This window comes from Mytilus californianus, unplaced genomic scaffold, assembly GCF_021869535.1.
Source record: "Mytilus californianus isolate M0D057914Y unplaced genomic scaffold, xbMytCali1.0.p SCAF_6, whole genome shotgun sequence".
Lineage (NCBI taxonomy): Eukaryota > Metazoa > Mollusca > Bivalvia > Mytilida > Mytilidae > Mytilus > Mytilus californianus.
In genome coordinates this window covers 52,326,778-52,335,390 of record NW_026262712.1, presented here as the reverse complement: position 1 = coordinate 52,335,390, position 8,613 = coordinate 52,326,778, and the positions used below count along the sequence as shown (strand labels likewise).

At 31.7% G+C, this 8,613-nt stretch overlaps 1 long non-coding RNA gene across 1 annotated transcript; it reads left to right on the top strand.

Moving 5' to 3' along the window:
* Positions 1-6,440: 6,440 nt before the first annotated feature.
* Positions 6,441-8,353, top strand: LOC127706142 (uncharacterized). Its single transcript, XR_007984247.1, has 4 exons — positions 6,441-6,458; positions 6,730-6,796; positions 7,494-7,622; positions 8,268-8,353. It is a non-coding gene; the product is annotated as an uncharacterized LOC127706142 (long non-coding RNA).
* Positions 8,354-8,613: the final 260 nt, after the last annotated feature.

The following is an 8,613-nucleotide window of genomic DNA, read 5'->3' as shown; positions in this document are numbered from 1 at the left end:
TTTGTCCGTCCATTCATACTGCATTAGAATGACGTTAGTGTTGAATCTAGTCTAAGATGACGTTGTAGTCAGATCAACTTGAAACTAGGTACACATATTCATTAAAATATGTACTTTTTAAATTATTTACGGTTCACTGAATATTGAAAACGATTGTGCGAGCAAATCATCATAAACAAACACTCTTGTTTTTTTTTTTTTATTATTCAAATTCTAAAAACTCTTTGGCTTTTTATTCTGATTTCTAAACCGCAAAGTACTATTGTATAGCCATTATGTGCTTGAGGGATATACGCTCCGTTTTTAATATTTTGTTTACAATAATTGATTTATCTTTGCGATCTCGGTTTAGAGTTTGGAAAACAGAGAAAACGTAAAGAAGACGTCAAAATATGGATTACTTTATTTCCTAACTAGTCCCTTTCCCGATAGAATAAACTCCGGAGAGGGGCGCACCTTTATTTATATAAATACATATATGATAACATATAGTATGTGTTCGAATGTAGGGGAATAAAAATAGTTCGTTAACAAAGAATGTTCCTTAGCTTTTTGTGTGTTTTTCGCTGTGCATTTACTGATTTTATGTCATGGAGGGATACCCCATATCCTTTGTTTTTCTATTGTATTAAATTGTTTTGACTTTTACGATTTTCTGGCACGTTATATTTTACTCATTGATATTGATGCAGACATTTAGCAACCAAACTAGTTAGTGCATTCAGCTACAGACGTCATTCGTATTGTAGTGTCCCTTCTCCCTTAATTTGATGGACATTTCTGGTCATTTAAACGTTAAAAACAATATGTATACCGTACTGGTAGATAGATTTTCTTTTTAACAGAACGTTGTTTCATAATGTGGTTTTGTGGTTTTCTCATATACCACATAATGATTCTTAGACAAGTTGATTCTCATTGTGTTCTTTATTGGTCGCTAGAATTGGTCGCTAGCTTGATTGGTCGCTAGCTTGAGTCTGGTATGAAATTATTAAAATTATGTTGTTATTTTTATTTTATTTCATGATCTCTAACTGTCCGATTCCAGATTTCTCTAATGACGGTTAACTACTGTCTCTATTATAAATCTGACCTAATAGATATGGCGTTTAGCTTTTCAATACTAGTATCTCATATCACAAACCAAATATACCTAAATTATGTAATTTTATTTACTGCTTATTATTCAAGATACCCGAATGATTACAAAGAAATTAAAATGATTTAAAGAAAAATTCGTGTTTGGTTTTTAATCTAATACAATTTTAAATGGATAAATTGTGTCCTTTGTGTAGTGCAGTGGTGGATTCATGGGTTAAGGGGGATTTTAGCATAAAATTGACCAAAAACAATCTCCAAAAAAATGTTCGCTATGCGGTATTTATACTCTTTTCGGGAAATACCTCCCTTCTTTTAAAGACTGAACGATTGCCTATAATTGCTTACATCAACTTCATTTAAACTTTGGTGGATAGTCGTCTCATTGGCAATTATACTACATCTCCTTATTTTCATATTACATATATTACTAGAAGAAAAATTACCATTGAAAATTATGATTTAACAGGATAATCAAATATTAAATCCCGAACACGAGAATTTTATAGAATAAGCACTTTTTTAAAGAATAATGCTTAAAAGTTATAGAATACAGAAATGACGACTCTCCAACCCTCCAATCCCCAATCCAGACCTTCATAATGAATAATACGGATTTTTAACTTTGATGTGCGTATATATGTGTATATGTGCAAAGTTAACGGCCGGTTCGTTATGCGTACTCGATATTCAATATCCAACCAGCTGCTTGCTGTCGGTTCGATATTCAAATTTATTTAGTCAAAAGAAAAGTTGGAATATGATATTACATAAAAATTATAGTCATAGTTTGAAGGATTTAAAATACATGTTGGTCGTCAAATATGAACCCTTACATGTAAGTGAATCACAATGTCCTCTTTATGATACTTATATAGATTTTTATCAAAAAATAAAATGCAATCAAAGAAGTACTTTATCAACTTAAATAACTATGGAAAGCCACAAATTATTTTTTTTCGATTGATTAAAATATAAACAGTAGCGATTCTACCTGACTATATAGGTGTCAGACCACCAATTCAAAATCCTTATCTATTCAATCAAATTTAGCAATTTTCACAGCTTCTAAATATTTTACCTCAAGTTTAACTTCATAGAAACCAAGTATATCCTGAATTGTACATGTATCACCTTTCAACATGCCGATTTTCAAACAATGGTTAAAGTCTTGTTATGAAATACTACCGTTCGGAAGTCAAGTACTACTAAAACAAAACCCTGATTTTCTGGAATACTATGTAGCGCATTAATCTCCAATTTTTAATGCAAACTCATGAACAAGTACATTTTTGTTCAAAATGGTCTACATATATTTCTCTTTCACCAAAAGTTTCATTTTTGCAATTTATTTGTTAGTTTAAGTAAGCAATGACATCAAAAGCATTATTTTTTTTATCAGCGAGGGGCTACTTTTACCGGAAGTTGTGATAATCTTAAAAAACCGGCACGGATAAAAAACATAAACAAGGTCAAAATGTTCAGACTTTAATTTAATCTTTGTACATGTAAGAGAATGATAATCCCTTTCTTCATAATTAATATGATTTACCCTCACTGAGAATATGATTAACATTTTTAACCCCCCACGCAAAAAAAGTTTTGAGGGGTAATATAGGAATCACAATGTCCTTTATGTTCGTCTGTCGTATGATATGTGTTATGCTGAGAAGGCATGGAATAGATGCAACAACAAGCACCAAAAACAGCTTAAAGCAATATATGTACAAAAGAGGAAACATTTTGATAGTGAGGTTCAAAAAAGTAAGAGAAAATATTGGTATGATATGCAGGAGCAATTACGCTTTAAATCTAGTAAAAATCAGCATATGTATTGGAAAAAGATTGGTAAATTAGGTATTGCAGAAAGCCGTAAATGTGTAATTCCTATGGTAATTAAGATGATGGTAATATAAGTTCCTATAATCAACAGATGTTCTTGATAAATGAAAATTTGAATATTCAGAATTGCTTAACCAGCAGGACAGTTCGATTAGGGTTTCTAATTCTTGTACCAATATTAATGAAGCGAATACTTTTAATGATTTTTTGTTGATAGAGAATTATTATAAACCCTGTTCCTAAATCTTACATGTCAGACGCGAGAGACCCCCTTTGTAATAGAGGCATTGCCCTTGCAGCAGTGTCTTACAAATTGTACTGTAATATACTGAACGATAGATTATCTCAGTGGTTAGATGATAATAATGTACTGGGCTGACAAACAGAATGGTTTCCGTCAACAACGTAGTACAATTGACCAATTATCGACTCTTACTAATGTGATCGATGTTAGAAAAAACTTCGTAAATCAACATTTTGCGCCTTTATTGTTTTTAAAAAGGCTTGCAACACTATAAAAAGAGATATCTTATGGTATAAACTAAATGAAAATGGTGTTGCACAGACTTTTTGTTCTGCTATTTGGTCAGTTTTTACAAGACTGTCTTATGTTCTGTAAGAATAAACGGTCATTTCCCTAGTTAGATGTAAACTGTGGCTTGAAACAAGGATGCCCCTTATCGCCTTTTTTGTTCAACTTGTATATTAATGATTTAGCTACATTTCTTAAGTCCTTTGACTTCGGAATAGAAATAGGTGATGAAAGACTGTGTATTTTGTTATATGCTGATGACGTTGTAATTATTGCAAACTATAAATAACAACAACGTCATCGGCATGCCTAAGGCTTACGGTACAAAAGTTATGTACCGGATACGAAGCGGGACGGACGGACAGACAGACGGACAGATTTCAATTCAATTCAGTGTTTTATTAAGGTCTCATCGCTCAACAAGAAAAAACGACATGCATAAATTGTAAAACAATACTACATAAAATGAGAGCCATTCTATACAGAATTATACGATACTATTAAAATGCAAAGATAAACTACATTAAACAACGTCTTCTTAAAATTAAAGAACATGTTTTGGCAAACACACACGTATCATATTTACATCTGAGAATAAAAACACAAACTTTTGGTTGTCATCTAGAGTATTAAAATTGTCATTAAAAGTTTCAGCAACATAATATAAATAAAAGTTTGAATTGAATTGAAATCTGTCCGTCTGTCTGTCTGTCTGTCCGTCTGTCTGTCTATCCGTCCGTCCCGCTTCGTATCCGGTGCATAACTTTTGTACCGTAAGACTTAGGTGAACCAAACTTGGTATACAGTTGCATTATGGGATGGGGGTGTGTCACATACTAAAGTAAGGTTACTCTGGCCTTGACTTTGATCTTTGACCCCTATGATAGTAAAATCTCATCCACTGAGTGTCTGGCTCATATGTTTTGTACCGTAAGACTTAGTTTAACCAAGCTTGGTAGACAGTTGCACCATGGGCTAGGGGTGTGTCAAATACCAAAATCAGGTCACACTCACCTTCGACCCCTATGATAGATAAACCTTGTCTGATTTGTGTCCTGGGTATAACTCTTGTACCATAGAACTTAGATTGACTAAACTGTGTATGCTGATACATCATGGGATGGGGTGTTTCAATTATCAAAGCCTGCAGGCCACTCTGACCTTGAATTTAACCTTTGACCCCTATGATAGTAAAACATTTTCTGATTTGTGTTTGGTGCATAACTTTTGTACTGTAACACTTAGATTGACAAAACTTTTTGTGCCGAAGCATCATGCTGACCTAGACCTTGACCCTTAATTTCTGAATTTACAGTATACAAAACTCAGACTTTGTTCCTGGGTCAGTATCATTTTTTCAGACTGATCTACCAGTAACCAAGTGCCAATCTACTCTTATACCATAGATTTAGGTTTACCTAACTTGTATGCTGATACATCATGTGATGGGGGGTTTCATATATCGAAGTCAGGTCACTCCGACATTGAATTTGAACCTTGACCCCTATGATGGTAAAAAGTTGTCTGATTTGTATTTGGTGCATAATTTTTGTACTGTAGCGCTTAGATTGACAAAACTTTGTATGCAGAAGCATCATACTGAATTTGACCTTGACCTTTAATTTCTGAATTTATAGTATACGAACCTCAGACTTTGTTCCTGGGTCAGTGAAATTCTTTTAGAATGAACTATCAGTAACACAGAGACAATGATTATATAAAATGAACTACTGAAAACCAAAAATCTCAATATTGATGCCTCAGTACTGAATTGCATAGCAGCAAATAAAATGCAAGTACGGGGATATAAGTCCCACTATGCGGACAGATCTTGTTATTCACATTTACGAAACATCAAATTCTACAATTTCATTGGTAAAGAGCACTTTGCTATATTCTAAATTTAGGTAAGTTGATGCAAGCATATGATCTGTATTGTTTCTAAAACATTAAGAGGGAAATAATGATTACAAGAATATAACGTGTAAACACGTTAATTATGAGCTATGAACATCAAGTAGTTCGTGCAATTTTCTGATATCCAACTAAATAAGACATCACTTGACTTTCATGATATGGCAATCCGCATTCTTTTGTCAAGTTGTCTCATAGAAATTGCATAGGCCCTTCAATAAATTAAATTTTGTTCGCTAATTCGACCCATTTTCTACCTTTTGCATCTCTTACCTTTGACCTCGAGCATAATTCTATCTAAAAAAAAAACTTTGGTCCTGGCAGCTTAAATTTAGATTAAATTACGTCCCTGGTCAATTGTTAATATCGGTCTTTTTCTCGTTTCGGCCCGTTGACTCTCTTGTAAAATTGGCAACCCAGCGTCTACTTGTACATCAATTTTACAAATTTCTTAAATAAAAGTAATAGTTTGCATCTATATTGTGATGCATGAAACATAGATTTAGCAATGTATGATAATTTTAACAGTTTAAAATGATTGCAAATTGACGTCCCTAATCGATTGAAAAAAAAATAAAAAATTGTCGATGCCGGAATTTTTTAAAATGGCGACTGAGCTATTTATCGTGTTTATACTGCAGATAAAATCTGATGGTTTCATTATTTAAATGCCGATTAAATTTCTTTTCTTCGGTGTTTGCAGATGGCTCAAAGTGCCAGTTTGATATTCAAAATATACATGATATACAGCAAAAGACTACCGGTGACCCCTGGTCTTTCAATGTTAATAAAATCTGGCTATCCCTTAGAATACATATTCATAAATATCTTATCGGTTTGATTATTTTTGATAGATGGCAAATTTATCTATCCTTCCCACTTTCAATGTGTATTTTAGCATGTGATAATGTGCGCTACCGGATTACTGTATATAACCTTTAGTTGGTCATTTTTTTTATTCCGTGAAATATTAGTTTTCATTTTAATTGCAAAGTATAAATCAATATACTTTGGCATAATATATTGACAAAAAAACACACATAATGTATTTCGATATCAATAGGTTGCTCAGGTAAGTGAAAGAAAAAGTCACTTTTGTTCAGAATATTAGTTAGTTGTGATCTTTTTTGTATAAATTTTTTATTTGAATCAATTAATAATGCTTACCAAAGAATGTTAATTTATTTGAATAAATATCAAAAAAACTTGTTTATGTTCTTACGTTCATTGGTATTTTTACATATTGTTTTACAATTCGACCGCTATGAAAATGGTAAATATGGTTGACCATGTTTATCATTTATTTCACCAACAGCAACTAATTGTATATGTTTTTGTTGTAGCGTTTTTATTAAGAAAATACCTATATGTCGAAACTCTTGATTTTTCTTCTACTTGCAGGACTTGTGAGTAAGTATATTAGAATAAAGCTACACTCATCACTTATTATTTAAAGAGTTTGCTGTCTTTTCTGTTAAGAGTATTGGTAGATTTCCGGCTTATGAACGTTTAAAGACATCTCCTTTTATTCATTATATTATACCATAAAACATTCTTGAACATAATTAAAGACAAAGTTTCAAGAATGATTTTGTATTCAAATTTATTTTTGCAGAAATTGTGTATTAATTAACTGTATTCTGCGCTGATATATAATTGATAGTTCATTGATGGCTTGTGGTCATTTTTATACTTCTTTTGGTGTTTCATACACGATTGTTACATACGAAGTTTTTTCATCAACGTTACAAATGAAAGATAGTCATAAATGCACATCAGACGCAACAAATGTCGATATGTTTTACGGTATAATACCTTATGAACCATCTTCACTCTTACAAATTTATATTAATTTTGACTGCTGCGCTGTTCATATTATGGACAGAATGACTTCAACAAATTTTTAACTGTTCAGTTGAAAGTTGTGGTCAATTTCAAATATCATATTTATTTACTCTTGTACTAAAACGATATATATATATATATGTATACACATGTATGTATATATATAAAAGTACTAACTGCCAATGTAATAAAAATTGTATTTTGTATTAAATTGACCAGACAGTGTGTAAATAATATTCAGTAATTCTGATTTTTTTTTAAGTAATTCCAACTGCCTTGGGACGTTGTAAACATTGGATATGTGACAAGTTTTGTCCTAAAAAATTAAATTGTTGTGAATGGAGGTGTATTCTCGCTAGAAAACGCTCACCCGAAACTGTAAATGAAAAGGGTATGTATTAGTCACTTATGATACAATGTCTGTATAGTCATCCAGCTGTAACTCACTTTTTTTATGGTTCGTATTATCATAATGTACACTTTTCAGGTTAGATCAATAAGGCTGCATTGTTCTATCATAGTAGAACAACGCTGAAACATTTAAATTTCAGTTGTATACTATATTCTTAATGAGATTCATCAAAAAGTGTTATCAATTTCATAACACGAAAGCTTACTATAACATAAAGATGATTAAGGAAATGGCAGAACAATTTAAATTTTATGCAACAAGCTTATTGAAAATGACAAAATTGGTATAATACATTTAAAGAAATCAAAATTAATTTTTAAAAAGTCGCGTGTGCGAGGAATGAGACAACCCTATAAAGAGTAAAAGTAAGCATTCTCTTAAGTATGAAAGACGAGACAAGCAGAAACCATGCTTCGTCTACAATACTAACCTTAATATAACACAAGCAAAAAGGAACTCCTAAATTTCCTATGGTGATTACATGGATTATCAAAATGACACTTAAAAAAGAAAGACGATTGAAATAAGCATGTTTTGACTATGCATAGCACTAAGCAAAAGGACAATTACAGTAGAATATAAATATCGATCAAAATTAAAAACTCTTTGATATTTTTTTTTCAGTGGAACACAAAGGCAGCTAGTTCATAAAACCAGCTTTACAGAAAACAAACCGAACCTTTGGGATATTAAACACTTGTAGAAAACTATTTTGTTTGTTTGTGTTTCTATTTATTAATCTAATGTAAAATATACACATCTCTCTTAGTACATTGACAAACAAATATTTGTTTCTGTCAAAATGTTCACGTGGTTGGCCAGTTTAATGAATATTTTGTTCCATTTAATGTTTTTGTTCTGAAGAAGTATTATTTTAACCCATTGGGATATTATTTCGCTTCTCCAAAAATTGTCTTGTTCGCATAAAATAATTAGTGGCTGCCCTCAATTTTTTTTTTTTTTTTTTTTT